General features: G+C 40.8%; 1 protein-coding gene and 1 long non-coding RNA gene across 3 annotated transcripts in view; one reads left to right on the forward strand and one right to left on the reverse strand.

The window, feature by feature from the left end:
* Positions 1-6,721, reverse strand: part of LOC118213928 (prolactin receptor-like) — a 28,245-nt gene extending 21,524 nt beyond the window's left edge. For both annotated transcript variants that reach the window (XM_035393186.1, XM_035393185.1), the window contains exon 1: positions 6,235-6,721. The gene's annotated coding sequence lies outside the window, so the exon portion shown is untranslated. The remainder of the gene's footprint in view (positions 1-6,234) is intronic.
* The window catches only part of LOC118213929, a 33,899-nt gene extending 14,601 nt beyond the window's left edge, over positions 1-19,298 (forward strand). The window contains exon 3 of the long non-coding RNA XR_004762553.1: positions 19,217-19,298. This is a non-coding gene — a long non-coding RNA (uncharacterized LOC118213929). The remainder of the gene's footprint in view (positions 1-19,216) is intronic.
* The last annotated feature ends 2,622 nt before the right edge of the window (positions 19,299-21,920 follow it).

The following is a 21,920-nucleotide window of genomic DNA, read 5'->3' on the forward strand; positions in this document are numbered from 1 at the left end:
TCTATTTTGTTTAGCTATTTTGTCTTGAACAAATAATCCTATTGCAATCAAAAGCTCTGGGTTGCCCTGCATGACACCTAATTCAGCTAATTCATTAATCATGGTCTTAGTAATCATGGTCTTAGAGAACTGCTTACTTCAATCACACCACAATAATCCAGACCCAGCATTCCTCAAATTACTGCTAATTACAACCTCTCAGTGATGAGTTGAGTCAGAAAAGCATTTATTTTGGTGAGATATTAATTTTTTTTATGCGGGAGAAAGGCATTCCAGGAAGACTTCCCTCCTGAAATGTTGTCTCATTTGATCAATTTCAATTCTTTGAATCCTGAATGAATCCTGTGTATCACATTTTGTAGCCAATTAATGGTCTGCGTCACATGAACTATGTTTTTGCACGGACATTAAAAAATTAATTAGGAATCGTCTAATCCAGATTCAAACGCATGAGATTATCAGTTCTGTGCATGACTGTGTGACGTCCCGTCTTTTGAGAATCTCAGTTTCAGTATCTAAATACTTGAAGGGCACTCAAGAAATGTGTGCCACAATCAGCGCAGAGAACCTGTGCAATCGCCTCAGTGTAATCTTGCCAATCCACTTTAGTTTAAATGCCCTCTGCTTTCAGGGTTTGTGGGGCAGTGAGTGTCTGCCTGGCAATCTGTGAAACAGGTGTTTTTCTCCTTCATGTTCCATTCACAGGATACATATACGCATACACACATAACATGCACACATACACATACACACACACCCACACACACGCGCGCACACACGTACACAAAAAGGACAAGAAAGAAAAATACTCTACACTTTCACCGCTTCACACCAACTCCATGACCAGTTTCCCAAAAATAACAGTTAAATCTTAATCAAGGAACAGGTCATGATCATATAATCACAAAACCGTGTACTATAGTTCAGCGTTTCCCAACCGGTGTGCCGCGGCACCCTGGTGTGCCATCAGGCGAGGTCAGGCGCGCCGTGCGAAAAATCCTTTAAAAAAATTTTTAATGTTCAAATGAATTTAAAAAAACTTAAATGAACACATCCCATTCACAAAAGCCAAAATAAATGTCATTAAAATGCATATCGCTTAATTAAAACCCCAAAAGATCATTTAGGCCTGCTGCTGGCACGTCACATCAACGTCAGTACGTCGCTTGCAGGGTGTTTATTTTTTATGCTTTCGAGAGTGGTGTGCCATGAGATTCTGTAAATTTGGAAAGTGTGCCGCGGAAGGAAAAAGGTTGGGAAACACTGCTATAGTTCACCAGACAGGTATTACTGAAGGAGACCTATCTTTCACATTTGTGAAATTAAAGCTAAACAGTACATGCAAGACTGGCATATTTTAGTGTGCCAAGCTACAGAACTTCCACACCAAAATCCATGCTAAACATGGACACGTGAGTGCTAAATAATTCTATAATAATTTTATCTATCTATCTCTTTTACGCTCCCTCTCTCTCCCCTCTACTTTCTCCCATTCTTTTCTCTCAATCCTTTCTCGGTGTCTCTCTTCCCCCCCCCCCCCCCCCCTCTCTCTCTCTCTCACTCTCACTGCACGTGCTTCCGAGAAATAAAAACATGATATGAAAACTTTGCTTTGCACCGGGTGTACTTTGGCCACATGTGGAGATACAGATAATCCCGCGAGGAAAAAGAAAAGGACTGTGCCGTCAGATTGTGTACTGGGACGATAAGGGGCCGGTTTAAAGTCCTGAACCTTGAAATCGGGCAGCATTTCCCCCGTCGTCACCGTCTGATAAGACTCGTCTCATTTTCAGAACAGGGAAACACATTAGCATGGAGACCAATTTCCATGGCGACCCCAACCCGTGTGTGCGTTTTCTCCACACACACACACACACACACACACACATATACAGTTGAGATCAAAAGTTTCCATACACCTGCAAAGCAAATTTATTTCATGGCAGTTTTGAGGTTCCAATTATTTCTACAAGTCTTATTTTTCTTTGATGGAATGATTGGATCGTATACTTGTTTGTCACAAAAAACATTCATGAAATTTGGTTTTGTAATATATTTATTGTGAGTTCTCTGAAAACAAAAATATACAAACAGGTTCAGAAATAAACATACAGCAACTTAAATTATCTATTTTGATGATGTAGAAAGTTGTGACAATCAAATTTCCTTCGTGGCATGGCCCCTTAACTCCTTGTGAGTGATCATGATTGACTACAGCTGATGACTTCTCTGAGGCAATTTAAAAAGGGCTCGTTAGTCACAACAGCCTGCACTACAATGGGAAGGTCAAAAGAGCTCAGCATGGATCTGAAAAAGCATATCATTGACTTGAACAAGTCAGGAAAGTCACTCGGAGCCATTGCGAAGCTGTTACAGGTACCAAGATCTACTGTGCAAACCATTATTTCTAAGTTTAAAGTGCATGGAGTGGTTGTGTCACTGCCACGAACAGGAAGAAAACGCAAGCTCTCCCCTGCTGCTGAGAGAAAATTGGTCAGGCTGGTCAAGATGCAACCAAGAATCACCAAGAAGCAGATCTGCAATGAATTGCATGCTGATGGAATACAGATATCAAAGTCCACAGTCAAACGTGTTTTACATCGCCATGGTCTGAGAGGCTGCTGTGCAAGAAGGAAGCCCTTGCTCCAGAACCAGCACCTTAAGGCTCGACTCAAGTTTACAAATGACCACATGGACAAAAATACAACCTTCTGGGGGAAGGTCCTGTGGTCAGATGAGACAAAAATTGAGTTATTTGGCCACAATGACCAGAGATATGTTTGGAGGGAACAAGGTGAGGCCTTCAACCCCAAGAACACCATCCCTACCGTCAAGCACAGGGGTGGTAGTATTATGCTCTGGGGATGTTTTGCTGCCAGTGGAACTGGTGCATTACAAAAAATAGACAGAATCATGAAAAAGGAGGATTACCTCAAAATCCTTGAGGACAACCTGAAACCATCTGCTAGAAAGTTGGGTCTTGGATGCAGCTGGGTCTTCCAACAAGACAATGACCCCAAACACACCTCAAAAGTGGTGAAGGAATGGCTAAACCAGGCTAGAATTAAGGTTTTAGAATGGCCTTCACAGAGTCCCGACCTCAACCCCATCGAGAACATGTGGACACTGCTGAAGAGACAAGTCCGTATCAGGAAGCCAACAAATTTAGTCGAACTGTACCAATTTTGTCAAGAGGAGTGGTCCAAGATTCAACCACAAGCTTGCCAGAAACTTGTGGATGGCTACCAAAAGCGTCTACTTGAGGTTAAGATGGCTAAAGGTCATGCAACCAAATATTAGAAGCGCTGTATGTTTATTTCTGAACCTGTTTGTATATTTTTGTTTCAGAAAACTCACAATAAATATATTACAAAACCAAATTTCATGAATGTTTTTTTTTGTGACAAACAAGTTTAAGCTCCAATCATTCCATCAAAGAAAAATAAGACTTGTAGAAACAATTGGAACCTCAAAACTGCCATGAAATAAATTTGCTTTGCAGGTGTATGGAAACTTTTGACCTCAACTGTACATACATATATATATATATATATATATATATATATACAGTGTGATGTTTGGTGCTGAAGAGAAGCAGTGCTGGGCTGAATAAGATACAAGGGAAGGTGAAGGATGAGTGGTTCTGTGCGGACACGCAGGTTAGGACTGCTGAGGAGCTCCAATAGAAATGCGATTCATCAAGTAAACCAACAAGACCCTGCCACCACCCACCCCCCCCCCCCCCCCCTCCTCTTTCCTGCGCACTATAAGTGTAAAGACCAGGACATCCTGTGGCCTTCTGTTACCATGGGAACCAAAATAGTATTGCAGAACACGCAGCAAGACAATTGTAATCTTTTGACAGGTAAAACTGCAGTGGCAGTAGCTAATTCAATCCTCAAAATAGCACATAGAACATCAATGCCGCTAGCCCAATTCTCCTCCTCCCCCCCCCCCCCCCCCCAACACCAGCAAAGTACATGCCATTGGGAAGGGACAATGGTGCAGTCAGCTGAACTGCGATAGACCAGGCAGGAAAATGGCAGCCAGACTGCTGTGGCTTGTTTTCTCCCAATCCTGAGGTCTCTCATGTGATCAGCAAGCTTGGCGCTGGTGCAGAAATATGCCCTTTTGGCATCAGGGCACTCAAAGGTCATGGTTAATTACGAACTGCAATGCATACCACTTGTAATTAACTGGTCTCTTAATAACTCTGGTGACGATAATGGCTGCAGAAAATTGAATCAAACATGAATCAGTATAATCGTAATTCGTAAAAAAAAAAATTTTTTTTAATTTTTAAACCCTGAAGGTCATTAAAGGACAGATTACGTGTCGGGCACAACAAAATGGGTGGAAGCCCCATGAAGCCAGTCATAAATAACGCTTATCTTTTATTATCAAAGTGGCAGTAAAACCAGGTGAGCCGCAAAATGTACGTGTTACTCTATGGTAACTCTCTGGACTTTGTTCTGTAGAACCCTTGGAGATGGCGCTACTACACTGCAACACAAATTCTTAAATTAGGATGTTCTGAAATTAGGGTGTTGGAAATCTAGATGTTTTTTATATTTAAATGTAATCAGAGTTATTAAAGATCCCATGATGCAGTGCTGTGAATGATTATTTGAACGGATTCCTCTATTATAGCACATTTTTCATACTGAATGGTTTCAGATCTTAAGACAAAACTATTAGACAAAGGGAACCTGAGTAGGCATGAAACGCATTTTTTAAAATTATTATTTCATTTATTTAACGAAAAAGGTTATTTATCACCCATGTGAAAATGAATGTTCTGCCTTAAACTCAATAACTGGTTACAACACCTTTAGCAGTGATAACTGCTACCAAATGCTTTGTATAATTTGATACCAATCTTTCACATCACTGTGGAGGAATTTTAGCCCACTTTGCAAAACTACTGTAATTTAGACAAATTGACGGTTCCTTCAATAATGATAAATCGTCCAGGTCCCAAGGCAGCAAAGCATCTCCACGCCATCACACTACCACCATGTTTGACTGCTTGATGTTCTTACTGTGAAATGCTGTATTGCACCAGATATAATGGGACTCGGGTCATCCAAAAAGTTCCACTTTTGACTCAGCTGTACATAGAACATTATCATAAAATGTTTTGGGATCGTCCAGGTGCTTTTTTCAAAAGGTGAGACAAGCATTGATTTTTCTCTTGATTCACAGTTGTTTCCACCTTGCTATTCGCCCATGAATCCCATTTTTTTCCAGTCTCTTTCTAATTGTGGAGGCATGAACACTGACCTTTGCTGAGGCTAGAGAGGCATACAGTTTTTTTGATGTTCTTCTGGGATTTTATGTGACTTCCTGGATGAGTTGTCACTGCACCCTTTGAGAAATTTTGCCAGGCCAGCCACTCCTGGGAAGATACACCACTGTTCCAAGTGTTCTCCATTTGAAGATAATGGCTCTTACTGTGGTACGATGGAGTCCCAGAGCTTTAGAAATGGCCTTGTAACCCTTTCCAGGTTAATATATTTCAACACCTGTTTAACTCATCTTAACAGGAATTTCCTTTTATCGTGGCATTCAATTTGTTTAATTGGGTGACTGAGTAACTAAGGGTGAAAATACTTTTTCACATGGTGTTATGGGTGTTTGATAGCTTTTTTAATTAAATAAATGAAATAATAATTTTTAAAATGTGTTTTGTGCCTACTCGGGTACCTAAAGATCTGAAAGATCTTGTCTAAAGAACTGAAACTATTCAGTGCGACATATGCAATAACAGAGGAAATCAGGAAGGGAGAAAATACTTTAGTGTTTACTCAGGTGTCTAAAGATCTGAGAGATATTGTTCTAAACTAAGATCTGAAACCTTTCAGTGGGACAAATATGCAATAATAGAGGAAATCAGGAAGGGGGTAAACACTTTTTCACGGCACTGTATAATAAATTGGCTACTTATTTTGTTTTCAAAAAGTTAGTCAATGGTGTTTTTACAAATTTAATATGTTAGATTAATTGTCTATTAATTGTCACACACACGCGCACACATATAGCCTACCCTACAGCGTATTCCTTGTTTCAGATACAGATAAGTGACATTTAATAATTGGCACAAACATAAAATCACTATGGAAAGCTGTCGCCTAAGCCGTCACAAGTATAGTAGGAAAAGACTGAACAATTTACTCTTTTTCGTTTGCAGTCTGCATTCTGTTGTAAATGGTAATCATAAAAACTGAAACTTACCTTATAAATTTGTCCTTGGAATTATTTCCTAGATTTAGTTGGTAGCGATATATTCGTGCGTAAGGTAACGAGGAGTCAATCGTTTCCTGAAGACAAGCTACCAGGATCTAGGAAATGGTCTTCTCAGAGTCTCTAAGTGACGGCACGTCAATGATCCGATTTATGCTAATTCCACCAAGCAACAGTCCAAAGATAAGTGATCGTAGAAGCGACAGAATAAGTAGCAATTGGCATGTTATGCGTTATATTGTACACCAGTTCTCTTCGGACCCTCCGTCTCACGTCCTGAATGACTGTAACCTCTCTTGTGTTTGCGCGCAGCGTTGGTGTTGTTGCTCCAACGGGATTTGCTTCGCTCCACTTCGCTACACGTCTCCTCTGAATGAGAGTCAAACGCTCTGGGCGAATCTGCAAGCATATTTTTCATACGTGCTGCGCGCGGTAAAAATCTGTGTGGGTTTTTTTCTCTTTCTCTCTCTTGGACACACTTCTGCCAGTCGAGTGAACAGTACCACTGTCCACTCCCGGCTTTTCATTGCGAAAGATACACTGTAGATGCTCTGTTAATATGTGGATTACACTTTACAATTTAGGCTATATGGGAGACCTGAAAGTATATTTTGCAATGTGATTAATTTGGGGTTATTTCTCTAGGAGTTTCTTTAATTATGAAAACAAATGTTCCCAATTGAATACTTTGTCACCCAGATTCTCGACAAGTATTTATGGGCTTTACAGCAACGCTTTATATTTGGAAATGTATGTCAACATATAAATGAATCATTTTTTATGTACGTGTTCTCACAAGCATTTTTTGTGGATGGGGTGGGGTTGTTTTAATACACACATGCAGACATGCACACAAACACAATCATAGAGACTTACAAATATACAAATACGCATTTGTGTGCATATATGCACATTCTAATGTGCTTTTAAGGACAGGGGAGAGCACAGCCATACACTTTCATACATAAACCGACACACAGTCGTGCTCACCACTGCATATGCTACAGGGTCTCCAGATTTCAATTAAACCGTTTTTTTTTTTTCTGTGATCAAACGGATCTAATCGACCACTCTGGAAGAGAGCCTTATTCAAGCACAAAAGTAGATTTGTAATAATTGCACTGACGTCATGAATCTTGTTTACCATTTCTTGTGAGACACACCCAGCAAACCAAGCTATCAGAAGCAGGTCTGGTGAGAAAACGTTGCCAAGTTGAAATACTGTAACAGCCTTTTGAGCTGGAACAGCAAGTACACCAGTCATCTCTGCCTGAACAAGGTGATATCTTGGAGTGGTTTTCTTTCCCATTTTAAATGTTCTCTCTGAAAGGAATGGATATTAATTACTCAGGGACCTACAATTATATAATACGTCGCATAAAACATAATACAAAGCATTAGCATATCAGTAATTTAGATTCCTTTTTATGTAGGCTAGTTACTAGAGATCATTTGTCATGTCAATCAATGATGGATTGTATGCAGTGTGTGTGTATATAATATGCTCACACACGTGCAACGCATGTTATGGTCAGATGAGATCAAAATTGAGAGTTTGGCCACTCGCATCTGACTTGAGCCTGGCACTCTGTTCAAGAATGAACAAATTGTTGACTGACATTCTGAGGGGGTTTTGTGTGTGAATTGCTGGTAAGTGTAGAAATGTGTTTTGTTTGTAGTGCAGCAAGGCCTTGTGTCCAAGAGAGATTTTCTTTGTAAGCACAAATACATTTCTATTCACACTGGCTCTTGTTCAGGTCAGTGGAATAGATAAGCACATGCACAAATGATTTGACCACGAACGCCGTTGATGCAAAGTCATCATAGTTACGACCTCACATAGTAGTCAATTCATAGTCTTACGACAAAATATTCAGTACAGAGGGAAATAGAGAATTTACTTAATTTACTTAATAGGTTAATAGGTGGCTAATGGGTTAAGGAAGGGTTACAGGATATCGTTTTAGATTTATCATAGGTAAGGCTAGCGTGTGAAATGTTCTGAGTTGAGCTTAAGGTGAGCCAAGGTGTACTTTAAATAGGTGACCTTTCTGTCTACATTGGAATATGGGCCGTCACATGGTCATAATTGTGGGGGTGGGAGCTCATTTCACCCCATGGTGGGCCAGAATTGAGTAGAGAAGACATTAGGCCTCATTCACAAAAATTATTCTTACTTTTATTCTGAAAAATGTTCCTATGAAAAACCAATAATGGGACACATGTGCAGACCTTTGTTTTTGTGCCTATTCCAGGTGTATGAGATGATGAATACTGAATTGTTTGCGCAATTCCGTTCATGTGATTAGCATGAGGATGAACAAACACAGCCATGAACAAATACAGATTAGAAAAAAAATGATGAATGCCGAGGTGTTCTTTGAAACGTTCTTACACACAGTTTTCACGATAAAATGTGATTGTACGCATGTTTCCTGAATGAGGCCCGTTGAGAGAAGGCCTCTTCAGGGCGGGGACCGTGAGGTGCCAAATTGTTGTGTAGTGGGAAGGCCTGGCAGGAGTGTAAGGTTCGGAAATAGATTGCAGGTAAGAGGATCCTGCTGTTCCTCTTGCTGCACCCTAGCCCAGGACAAGAGAACCGTATTTTTATTTGGGCCACAATCGGTAGCCAGTAGAGGGAGATGAGGGGAGGCGTGAGATGGATGTATTCTGGCTGTTTGTGGGAGAGAGGAGCATTCTGACTGAGCTGGAACTGCACCTGCAGAGAGACCAGCAAAGAGAGACGCTGTCAGGAAGAAGCTTTACAAAATCAAAAACCAGGCCTGAAACCCCAAAAAGCAAACAACTGAGGTAAAAAAATAAATAAATAAAATAAAAACTCCCCAGTGGGAAGAAAAACACTAGTCCTGTCGGAACAGAACAAAGACCTGGAGAATCAATTGGGTAGAACACGGTCATTTAAATTAAGCGATGAATTTAGCCGATGTTCTCCACTGAGCCACAGTGCCTCAGAATTAGGGGACGTCAGATGAGGAATTTAAGGGGATCGAAAGAATAGCAGTGGAGAAAGTACTGAATTAGATTTGTGTTTGTTAAGTTTACTCTGAATTGGAATTGAGAGAAAGTGAATGAAAATGGAATTTGGTGAATTGGTCTTGGAAAGGAATTGATGGAATTTAGAGGGAGATTAATGTGAATTAGAATTTAATTACTGGATTTGGCCGCGTAAAAGTCTGCATAATCTCATGCTTCTCAATGCACAATTTATGTTTTCACTGCAAAAGGAGTATAATTTTTGTTCTGTCTGTGCATGAATACAAAACATTTGCAGTGTTTTGACAAGAAACGGCAATGATGAAGTGATGGCACATCAAAATAATTAAACGAGAGAGGCCACACAATAAGATTATTAAAAATCGGAGATCTGACTGTAGCTATAATGAGGTAATGTCAGAGTTAAAGACTTAAGGTGCTGATTAAAAATGTAAATTAATCACTTTTATAATATTGCTTGCTTATTTTGCTGGTAACATCTTGTAACATGTGCAAAATAATCTGTTGGACAATATAAGGAATTTGATATGAATACTGAAGCCTGAGTGTTCCTTTGGGTATGATTAGATGAAATGTCATGAAGGTTAAATTTCACGTCTCACGTGTACTCTTCCCCTCTGCTGCATGTGAAATAAAATGGAGACAACATGCAAGATAGATTTTATAACACAGCAAAATACCCTTAATACTCTATTCTGTGAGATAGGAACTTATTTTCATCTTTATCTTTATGGCCTGTGTGGTTCTTTTTCATATTTATTTATGGTTGCCATGGTATTGCTCTCAGGTACTTGTAATAAAAAAACTCTTCCCAAACAGAAATTAAAAACCAAAATCTAGGTTATTTGGAAACTTACTGAAAATGGCCCTGTTGCAATTACTTGAATGGTAATTTTACCCATGCTCCGTCTTTTATACCTTTCCCCTTTCATTTGCACTTATTGCAGAATCAACTCTCTTTTCACATTTCTTTGCAAATATAAGAATTTTTCAGGCTGAAATTAACAAAAAAACATTTTTCAAAGCAACCTCCTTTTTAGCTTACTGACAATAGTCTCTCAGTACATTCTTTTCATCCTTGCGAGTTATCTATACCTGGAGCCTATTCCAAGCATGCATTGGGCAAGAGGCAGGATTACACCCTGGACAGGCCGCCAATCTGTCGCAGGGCACACCATTCACTCACACACTTGTGGGGACACATAATACATCAGACTTTTACAGAATACTGATGTTGTCATTAAAATGTAAATTGGATTAAAGTGCACACTTGTCATGAGACTCTCGGATTTTCGTACAGAAACTCTTTATTTTACCTGTGTGTGTGAGTGTGTTCCTGTGTGTGTTTGCATGTGCGTGTGTGTGTCAGAGAAGGAGCATAATTGATGCTGTGGTCAGTGTACATACGTGCAGGAGAGGCATGATGATGAGAATATACGGATAACATTTTGACTTAATTAGCCACAAGGGGCAGATTGCCTAGTTACCTCCAGAGGGATTGCTGCCACTTTCAGCAGCTAGCCAGCACTGGGGTCATTCCAGTACTTTCAGAAGGATCTCCATTCACTGGAATAGCAGACCTCGGAACGAGGCTCTGCACATTCCATAGAGCAGCGTTTCCAAACCTTTTTCCACGGCACACTTTACGTCAGTGGTCTCCAACCCTGGTCCTGGAGAGCTGCAGGGTCTGCTGGTTTTCATAGTGGCTCTTCACTTCATGAATCAATCAGAGCAGTTGATTACACAGTTAACTCAACTCACCTGGTGTCTTGGGTCTCAACTGGGTGCTGATTTTAAGGTGAAAACACAAAAACCAGCAGACCCTGTAGCTCTCCAGGACCAGGGTTGGAGACCACTGGTTTACGTATTTACATTCTTTCGGATGAGACATTAAGCCAAGGTCTTGGCTCACTGTGGTCATTAAAGCTCTCTAAAACTTGCAACTTAATCATCCCCTGATTTAATTGGCTAAAAAATGTTCTCTCCCTCTCCACGTTAGCTAATGCGTGGTGAGCGTTCTGCCACAAAATGGCTGCCGTGTATCACCCAGGTGGGTGCTACACATTGGTGGTGGGTGAGGTGAGTTCCAACTCATCACTGTAAAGCACTTTGTGTGTTCAGAAAAGTGTAAAAAAAAAAATGTGAAAAAAAAATAAATGCAATGATTCATTCATTCATTCATTCATTCATTCATTCATAAAAATGAGTCCCGCAAAACTGAAACCCTCATTCGACAGGAAGACATAAACTGTCATAAAAACATCACACATTAAAAGGTAATCATAAAAGGTTATCATATATAAAAGTTGTATTTCATGAGAAACACCGGGCTGGTATATTTGAAATGCAGACAAGCAGGAAGTGTGAGTGTTCAGACAAAAGATCACAGTTCCCTTTATACAGTAAAGTAAACAACTGGGTCATTGAGGGATATCACATAGAGGGCGGGCAGAGAAAGCTCAGGGTCACAAATTACTAAAATACTTCTAAAACGAATCATAGGCCAACAAAATTTGTGTGTGTGTGTATATATATATATATACACACACATACTTTAGTTGACCTGTGACAATTATATATGTGTGTGTGTGTGTGTGTATATACATATATATTTTAAGGTATATATACTATATATATATATATATATATATATATATATATATATATGTATATACAATAAAATATGAAATAATAAAATATATGATAAAACATGTTTAATGATTAAGCTGAAATATATATTTTACCTTAATCATTAATCAACTAGTGATTTATTTAGCTAATAATGTTTACTAATTGAATAATTTACTTAATAATATAACAAGTAAGTATGTAACAATTTAACAAGTACAACAAACGTAACAATTATCATGACAAATTCCATCAATATCTGAATGATTGGTTTAATCATAATCCAGAGACTTCCAAACACTCCTGAAAACAGTGTCTAAGCCGGGGCCAAATATGCCATGTTCTTTGTGTAATTTCCACCCTTTCAGCATTATCAGGTATAAAAGTACACACAATCATACTTTGATTGTGCTTGTTTCTTGATTGTAGTTTTCTATGTCTATGCCGCTCACTTTGGCGTAGTCATCTACTTTCGTCCAGATTAGCTCTTTACGAGTCGTAGGCTGACTCTTGTATATTGAGGAGAGGTTACTAGCACATCACTCAGATACTCATGCTGTGATTGGTCCTCTTTATTGTCACGTGGTCAGACCGCCGTCTCCCACGTCACTAACAGGAGGTCAAGGGCTGAGGTCACCGCGTCAGACTGGCCAGGTCGTCATGGATCCTTGAACCTGGGAAACCTGTCTGGGCTCGAGACTTTGTTGAACGTCTTATCACTTTGCGTCGACACCATCATCGATTTTATTACGTGCAGGAATATGCTTCACCTGAGATAGACGATGCTACCTGGTGAGACCAGGGGCAAGCAATCAAAGTGAATGCTGGAGATGTTTGAAGAACTGTCCCTCATATTTAGAATGGGCACCTTAAGTATTTCCTTCTTTCCTTCATTACCTGCTAACCATCAGAACAACCTGCTAGACCCTCACCAGTCTGGCTTCCGATCTGGGCACTCAACAGAGACTGCACTCCTAGCTGTGACGGAGGCACTTGCCACTGCAAGAGCCTCACGCCTTTCCTCTGTCCTGATCCTTCTTGACCTGTCTGCAGCTTTTGACACGGTCAACCATAAAATACTCCTCTCCACCTTGGCTGGGATGGGAATTGCCGGGACTGCCCTGTCTTGGTTTGCTTCCTATCTTGCAGATAGGACCTACCAGGTCACCTGGAAGGGGTCTGCCTCTGCTTCTCATCCACTTGTTACGGGAGTGCCGCAGGGATCTGTACTGGGTCCTCTGCTGTTCTCCTTATACACCAGATCTCTTGGTTCAGTCATTAATTCACATGGTTTTTCCTATCATTGTTATGCAGATGACACACAACTCTTCTTTTCTTTCCCCCCCTCGGCCACACTGGTCAATGATAAGATCTCTTCCTGCCTGGCTGACATCTCCACCTGGATGGCCAGCCACCATCTGAAGCTCAACCTCAACAAAACTGAGCTGCTCTTCTTCCCGCACAAGACCTCCTTGCTTCGTGAACTCTCAATCACGGTTGATGGCACCACAGTGACTGCCTCTCACTCTGCCAAGAGCTTGGGGGTGGTCCTGGATGACCAACTGGACCTCAAGGAGCACATCAAGGCAACATCAAGGTCCTGCAGATTCCTCCTATACAACATCAGGAGGATTCGACCATACCTGACGACGCACTCCACCCAGCTGCTCGTCCAGGCTACGGTGACCTCTCGCCTTGATTACTGCAACTCTCTCCTTGCAAACCTGCCAGCTTGTGCCATACAGCCACTACAGATGATTCAGAATGCCGCTGCCCGGCTCATCTACAACCTCCCCAAATTCTCCCACGTCACTCCTCTGCTGCGATCACTTCACTGGCTACCGGTCGCTGCCAGGATCCGATTCAAAGCCCTGACCCTTGCCTACACTGCCGCCAACAGGACAGCCCCCATCTACTTGCAGGACATGACTCAATTCTATGTGCCTGCTCGACCACTCCGCTCTGCAGCAGCAGGGCGTCTTGTAACCCCTCCCACCCGCCCAAAGGGATCACAGAGCTTCTCCACCCTAGCTCCCCAGTGGTGGAACGAACTCCCCGTCCCTCTCCGAACCTCCCCCTCACTATCCATCTTCCGCCGTGGCCTGAAGACTCATCTCTTCAGACTATACCTAGAATAACCACCACCATGCTGTGTATATATATATTAAAAAAAAAAAAAAAAAAAAAACCTTTTTCCTTGTCACTTGTTACATGTTGCCCCATCCCTGCACTTCTTGGTAAATTGTATTTGTCCTAATACTCTAGCTTAATCTTCTGCCTAGTTTGGCTTTGCAGATGTTAGACCAGGATAGTGTTCATTGTTCTCAGCTAGAAATAGCTGTACAAAATAAGTAATTGTACCTTACTGAACCCGTGTTCAGCAGTTGTCTACGATCATGAAAATGCACTTCTTGTACGTCGCTTTGGATAAAAGCGTCTGCCAAATGAATGTAATGTAATGTAATGTAACCAATGGTTACTGTTGTTCAACAATTCAAATGATAGTCTTTATTCTTCAAATCCCCAGTAATCCTGTTACTAATAGCTATAAAGCGTTTGTCCTCAAGACTTTCTCAAAGTATCTTTAAGTATGGTCTCTTTCAATGGTCCTGTAGGGTATTCAGGGGTCAAAGGTGCATCAAAAGTTAGTCTCATTAGTCCGCAAAGTTTAATTCATAAAGAGACAATCCTGTCATCCTGTTATGAGTACTTATCATATCCATAAACTGTGGGCAATTGTGCTGTCCATCCTCCGCTACACTGTTCAAGCGTTGTTCTCAGAGATGTTTTCAAACTCTTATTCTGTGAGTCCAGTTCACCACTACTTCGTGGACGATATGGAAAGTGAAATTTTTGCTTAACGTCTAACGTCTTCCTTCAATGTGAACCTCGGTCACTATCAATCGTGTGAGGAACACGCACCTGGGGAAAACTTCTTTTAAGAAGAAACTAGCTGCTTTTCCAGCTGTCACCATTCTACAAGGGAATGCTTCTGCACATTTAGCAAACACATCTACCAACACTGAGATGTAAATGTATCCTGCACTGTTTGGTAAGGGTCCAATGACTCACATCACTGGGGTCGCACCAGGTTGCACCAAGACCTCCTTTCAATGCTTCATTGAGAGGCTGGGCCAAATCTGAAAATTCTGAAATATACACTCAAGTATAATTAAACAGTCCCATAACAGATCGCAAATCCAGTGACAGTCATAGGTTTTGGTAACGTCATAATTGCTGCCACTTGTGTTGGTAATGCAGCATGAGCGTGGATTCCAAAGAAACCTTCCAAAGGAAACCTGTCACTTGAAGGGCTCGCCAAACACATCATACTATTTTCAAATGTTGGGTCTTGTTTGGAGATGCAATTAAAATATCATCCATTACTAATGTCCACTGATGTAAGATGTGTCATGTTGAGGCCCTGTGTTATTCAACAATGACTGGATTAGCTACAATAGCTTCTTCCTTCTCTGTTACTTCATTCAAGGCCGTGTAATCAATTGTTAATTGAAAAGAACCATCTGGTTTCTTTACAGGCTTCATTGGAGAATTTGTAGAAGAGGCACATTTTCTTGCAATACCGTCTGGTTCCAGTTGCTTCACAACTGAAATCGCTGTAGTCTCAGTTTCCTGCCGCAGAGGTACTGCTTCACTGGTTTTTGATAAGCACCTGAAACTCCCATAGCGATTATTGGACAACTGCCAACATCAAGTTTTGTCTTCGACTTTAATTTAGAAAATTGTTTTTCAAAACATTTTAACATTGGCTGACTATCCTCAAATGTTACAGGGCACATTTCCCCTCTCTTGGTCTTTTCTGAAATAAAGAGTATAGGCTCAACATCATTCATTATTCATTCATTGTCAAGTGTCATTTTCATTCCTTGACAATGATACTTCAGCTTCTATTTTTGACAAAATGCACACACCCAAAATGTTCCTTACTTTATTAGGACCTACCCAAGATTCTCCCCGTATTGTGGTTTTCCCAATTGTAACTGGTGCTGGTTGTGACAACGTAAAAATACTTGTTCCTGCTACACCCTGTTGTTCAATAGCTTCCGTAGTAAGTTGTAAGGAGCATGTTGTGACAGCAACAGAAGTAGCAGTATCAAGCAGGGAAATCTCAGAATGGCTTCCTTGGCTGAGCTGGAGATATTTCTATTGATCTTTATCTGTATTTACTGTTTACTGAGGCAAGACACCCCTATTCCTGACCTTGCAGGGGCGTCAGTCAGTTCTTTCAACTGTCTGAGAATTTCCACCTCATCTACAGCCTGTTGCCTTGGTTGAAAATTCTGAACTCCCTTCAGGGGAGTTTTGATCGTATTTTTACTGTGGGGCGGGGGCATTACCTCCTCTCCCTTTCCCCTAATATTTTGGTTTAAAACCTCCCCTTCTGTTCAGGAAATACTTGGGTTTTTGTGTCACAGCAACAGATTTCTCCTTCGATTTGACTCTCTGTGCTTTCACTTTTTGTTCTCGGGCGGCTCTGTTCACTCCCGTCGCTGATAGTGGGCGAGGTTGTCTGCTGCTTCTCTCTCACGGTGGCTTTCATGTTGTTCATTGCCAAATTCAACAGAGAATCAGAATCAACTGGGCATGCATTGTCTATGCTGTCCAAGTGTTCACCACATTTCTTGCAAAATCTCTCTGCTTATTCTCCAGATGACTCATTATCTCCCTGTAGAATCCCCATAAAGGTCTGGTAGCTCACTGAGCCACTCCCTAATATGTCTTGATCTTGCACAACACATTCGAGACAAGAATATGTCGCCCTAACCTCAGCTGTGATGGTGGGATTTAGATGAAGAAGCCATATTTTCTGTATCTCATCTACATATACAGCTGGGCGGAAACCATCAACAATGTTAAGCAAATCAACGACTGTCATGTCCTGTAATCTAATAGCAGTCCATAGCCTTGTCTATGATTCACCGTTAGGATTATTAGGTTTCAGGGACAGGATCCCATTTCAAATTGCTGCCCTTTCTGTAGGTGTGAATGCATGCCAGGTACCCGATGTATCCTGAGCTGTCATGGCTTTATACTGATTAATTGGCCAATGTGGGGAGGAGTGGGGGGAGGAATCATCAGTTGGTGTGCTCCTTGTTGCTGGGGCAACATAAGTTCCATCAGGATTTGTACTACTTGTGGTTACCAGGGCCACAGACGTAGCCGGAATTACAGGAGCAGCGGGCCCTGGAGTCACAGAAGCAACTGACAGAGTATGATCAGACGGGAGAGATGGCGGAAGGTCATCTAATTCAGGATATATTTTGCAAAAAACGGCAACACTGAGGAGGGTCAGTTATCTTATTGGCCTTACATTCAGTTGAGTCCAGACACTTCGCTGTGACTTCAAATTCCTTATCCCAACCTTTAACCTTACAGTATCCGCAGTGAAGCATCCTTCAAACGTCATGTCATTCAGTTTCCAAATCTTCTGCTGCACATCACACAAATTACAAGTCAGCTTATACACATCACGTGGTTAGCCATTATTTCCAACTATAATGCCTTTGGCATCAACAACCCATTGCATGCACAATGCAGTACCCTACTTTCTCCTTTTCTCTTTTTCTCTTATTTCTTCAGTCAGCCATTCATGCTGTCTGGCTACGTCCTACTTTGGGCTGAATCCGTCCTTCAACATTTGCTTTTCAACGAGTGCCTTTTTTGTCTCAAGGTCCAACCTCGCAACGCTAGCACAACTAAATTCACTTTTGAAACATTCCCCTTTGGGGATCTTTGCATTTGTTGTCCAAACACAAACAACTCATCATGTTATTAGCAAGCTAGCTAACAAGCAACTCAGAAATACGACTCACATGAGTATAATTTAAAATTTACTCTTACTTATACTTTGAAATTGAAATCAAGAGAGGTTCCTTTGTTTTGAAAGTTCACCAGACAAATATGCCAATTTGTCAGCAAGGGATGGAAAATTTCCCTTCCTTGAATGCTGTGTTCAAGTGCCCACCAAGGGATGCCGCCTGTGTTAGATATTTATATTCAGTCCCCAAATTAAAATGATTCTGCAGATTGCCAAAACCCCAGTGCTAATGCTGAGGTCTGTATTAACCTCAGAGCTAACACTGAACTCTCTATGACTTGGTCAAACAAATAATTTAGGCAAACGAGCCTTACCTGAAATCTCCTCTCATTCTTCCTTATCTGTTTGAAGATCTCGGTGGAACCGCCAATTTCTGATGCAAACCGATCCATAGTAAGTCAGAGAACTCTTAGTATGATAAAAATGAGTTTAATCAAACTATAAAACTCTCATTAGACAGGAAGGCTTGTGAATTGTCATAAAATCAACAATCAATAAAAGGTTAGTATAAAAGGGTATCATAATTGGTTATCATGAAAGGTTGTATTTCACGAGAAATGCTGGACCTGTATATTGTTAATGCAGAAAAGCAGGAGGTGTGAGTGTTCAGACCAAAGATCACAACTCCCTTTTATACAGTAAAGTAAACAACTGGGTCATATCACATAGAGAGAGGGGCAGAGATGTCTCAGGGTCACAGATTACTGAGACACATCTAAAACTAATCACAGGCTAACTACAGTATACTACAGTATATATGTATACCAAAAGTACAGTATGTGGACACCTGACATCCAACATCTCATCCAACATTGTGGGCATTAATATGGAGCTGGTCCATCCTTTGCTGCTATCATAACCTCCACTCTTCTGGGAAGGCTTTATTCTAGATGTTATTCTATGTTTATTCTATGTTATGTCGATGTTTATTCTAGCATTGCTGCAGGGATTTGTTTCCATTCAGCCAGGAGAGCATTAGTGAGCTGGGCACTGATTGGGAAATTAAGTCTGGCAGCCTGGCTTACAGTTGGCTATGTAATTGTGTTGGATGTGTTTGATGTTAGGGCTCTGTGCAGGCCAGTCAATTTCTTCCACGTTGTTCTCGACAAAATCATTTCTACATGGACCTTGTTGTGTGCCTGGGGGCATTGTTGTGCTGAAACAGGAAAGGGCAAAACTGTTGTGGACAGAATCGTATAGAAGGTGATTGTATGCTGTAGCATTAAGATTTGCCTTCACTGGAAGTAAGGTGCCTAGCCCAAACCGTGAAAAAAAAACCCAGATGAAGGGGTGCCCAGATACTTTTAGTCATATGTAACACACCGAAAGGATAAATGCGTAGGTGCATACGGTAAAGATAGTGGATTGGGTTTGTATGGGCAAGAATCGTAATCATGGGGTCGTAATTTAATTGTGTAATTGTGTCCAGCTTAGTAAATATGTAATTGGAGTGGTCACTCTAATTGTTATCTCTCTCTACATTGTTTGAAGCCTTAGAAATCGCTGGTTGATATGCTGGAGTTGGATCAAGACACAGGAGGTGGAGACAGGAGTACAAAAATAGCTGAGTTGGAATGTTAGGGGCTGGCTTTGTGCGAGTTGGGAAACGTTGTGTCCTTAGCTGGTAGTTGGTGTCGTAAGCTGAACTATTTCCTGTAATTTTTATTTTTTTTGTAGAAGTTGTGTGAGGTCTGTTTCTCAGATGGTGCCAATCATCATCGAATCGGCGCATCTTAATTTTAAGCTCACACTCGTTTATGCTAAATATGTTATGCCTGATGTAAGAGTATTCAAACAACTTGTTTTCCTGTATGTTATTTATTTGCAGTGTCTGCACACCGGTCGGCTGCGGTCTACACCTGCATGCGTCCCTGTTTTCTTTTATGGTGTTGCCTTACCATTTTAATGTTTTATTGCTGAAAATCCATATGGTTTGGCTGGTGTCCCTAGCTTTTTAATGGAACTCTACACCAGCTGGTTTCAGCGCTAGGTGAACATGTGTGTTGTGCAAACTAATGTGTGGTTCCCTTTATTACACTGATATCTTTTAGTCACGATAGTTGCAGTGTATTGGTAGGTTTGGTATTAGTAATTAATGCCCTTTGTAAGTGATACGGTTGTGTGAGTAATGGGATTGTCACTGCCAGCATGGTGTAGGCATTTTTAGGGCATTTCCAGACAAACCCTACTGGTCTCCTTTTTTTTTACCAACTATTTTTATTGTGTGTATTTTGTATATTAAAGTTTATATTTTGTGATAATTAATTTTGTGATAATGGCCTTTACTCTTGCCACTGATGTACCAGCCTAATTATTTGTGAACCTGTTATTGTGTTTGGTGCGCATATATTAGGAAAAACCGGAATAAATGAGTGGAGAAACATAACAAATGCAGATGCTGCCGTAGATTTGTATTTAGTTTTTTCCTTTAATTTGTCACCCGTCTGTATATATATATATATATGGCCACAACGCCATATAAATACGATGAGATTTGTTCACTTAAGTTTTTGTAATTAATTCAAATTTTTAAAATTCTTTAAAAAGGATTTTTCTAAAGGCACACCTGATGGCACATCGGTTGGGAAATGATGCCCTAGAGAAGGAATTGAGATTGCTTTCATGTATGCCATCAGCCTTTGAATGCCTCTCCATTTTGACACACAATGTGCTTATTTGTGCTGAAAGCTCAGCCAGCTGGAGGTCCATCCATCCATTATCTATACTCGCTTACCCTGAGCAGGGTCGCGGGGGGTGCTGGAGCCTATCCCAGCGTGCATTGGGCGAGAGGCAGGAATACACCCTGGACAGGCCGCCAATCTATCGCAGGGCACCAACTGGAGGTATTTCTATAAATTCTAGCCTTGTAGTTGACCACACGATAGCCTACTTGCGGCAGGTAATGAGTTAAATTTCAGAGACTCCAATAAATCGATCCAAAAAAGATGTGGCTGTGGAACGAGTGGAAGTGGAAGGTTGCTTTTCATCCCTTTTCATCTTTGTCACTGGTACCAGTGTTAAGATGGAAAACGTGTCAAAAGCTAATATCAGCTATCGCTGAAGAGCAGGAAATGGAGCAACATTCTTCCCTGACAAAATGGATGAATGCCAGCTCCACCTGCCATTACAGATAATTCACTAATTGCACTTTGGCTGCCAGTGTCCAAATGAACGTGTGCAATCAGGAAAAGTTATATTATGCTGCTAGCTAGCTAATGCAAATTTATTTAATAACTTTGTAACCAAATTAATTCAGTAGAAGTAATCTATTAAAAATGTATTTAAAAGCTATTATATTATTCTTTGGTGAATTGCTTTAAGATATAATACGTACTATATATCTGCTTATACATAGCAATATAAAAGCAGATGCCGTTTTATAAAAACACTGTGCCACTCAAACATGCCCATGTCAAATATTTTTGATTTACCATGGATCCTTCTGCCGTATCCTTTTAATATTAGAGTGAATTAGTCTGGTCGCATTTTTGTCTGAAATCCACCAAAATGCTGTCGGCGAATGACCTCACATTCTGAGGTCGTTGTAAGGAATAGCAAGGAAGTGTAAGGAACAGGCTGGAGAGAAACTGTCATATCTGAGGTAGGCGTAGGCCCTGGAATATTGTAATAGGCACAGGGCACCTTGTAGGTATAATTGTTGAGAACCACAGTTACATGGTTGCCACCGCCTCACAGTGTTTTTACGTCTGTTGTACCTGCAATGATATTAAAGCCCTATGAAGAGTACCCGTGGTGTATCAGGGACTGTTGCAAGGGCTGGAACGCAAACTAGCCAATCGAAAGGATGGATCGGAACTATCCATTTTATAGTATCAAATTATGCAAGTTGTATCTTTTATACATATGAAGTGCTATTTGGATTTTCTGTCATGTTTTTTTGTGGCTAGAATATCCCCCCCAAACCCCCAGGTCTTTTCCGGCTGGTAAAAAAAAAAAAAAATTAGTTTACTGCATGCCAGATAAAATAAATAAATCAAAATATTCTCAATATTACCCTGAATTTAAGGTCAATTGTGTTCTGTCTCATATGCTGCATTCCAGGGTTTATTCTGATGGAAATCAAGAATATTGTAATAGCAACCTTGAGCGGAGAAACACTTTATTATATTCACTATGCAGGCGTAGGGCCAAGGCTTCCATAAACCTAAATGGCCCTCACTCTCAACAAATTATA

This window comes from Anguilla anguilla, chromosome 15 (assembly GCF_013347855.1).
Source record: "Anguilla anguilla isolate fAngAng1 chromosome 15, fAngAng1.pri, whole genome shotgun sequence".
NCBI lineage: Eukaryota > Metazoa > Chordata > Actinopteri > Anguilliformes > Anguillidae > Anguilla > Anguilla anguilla.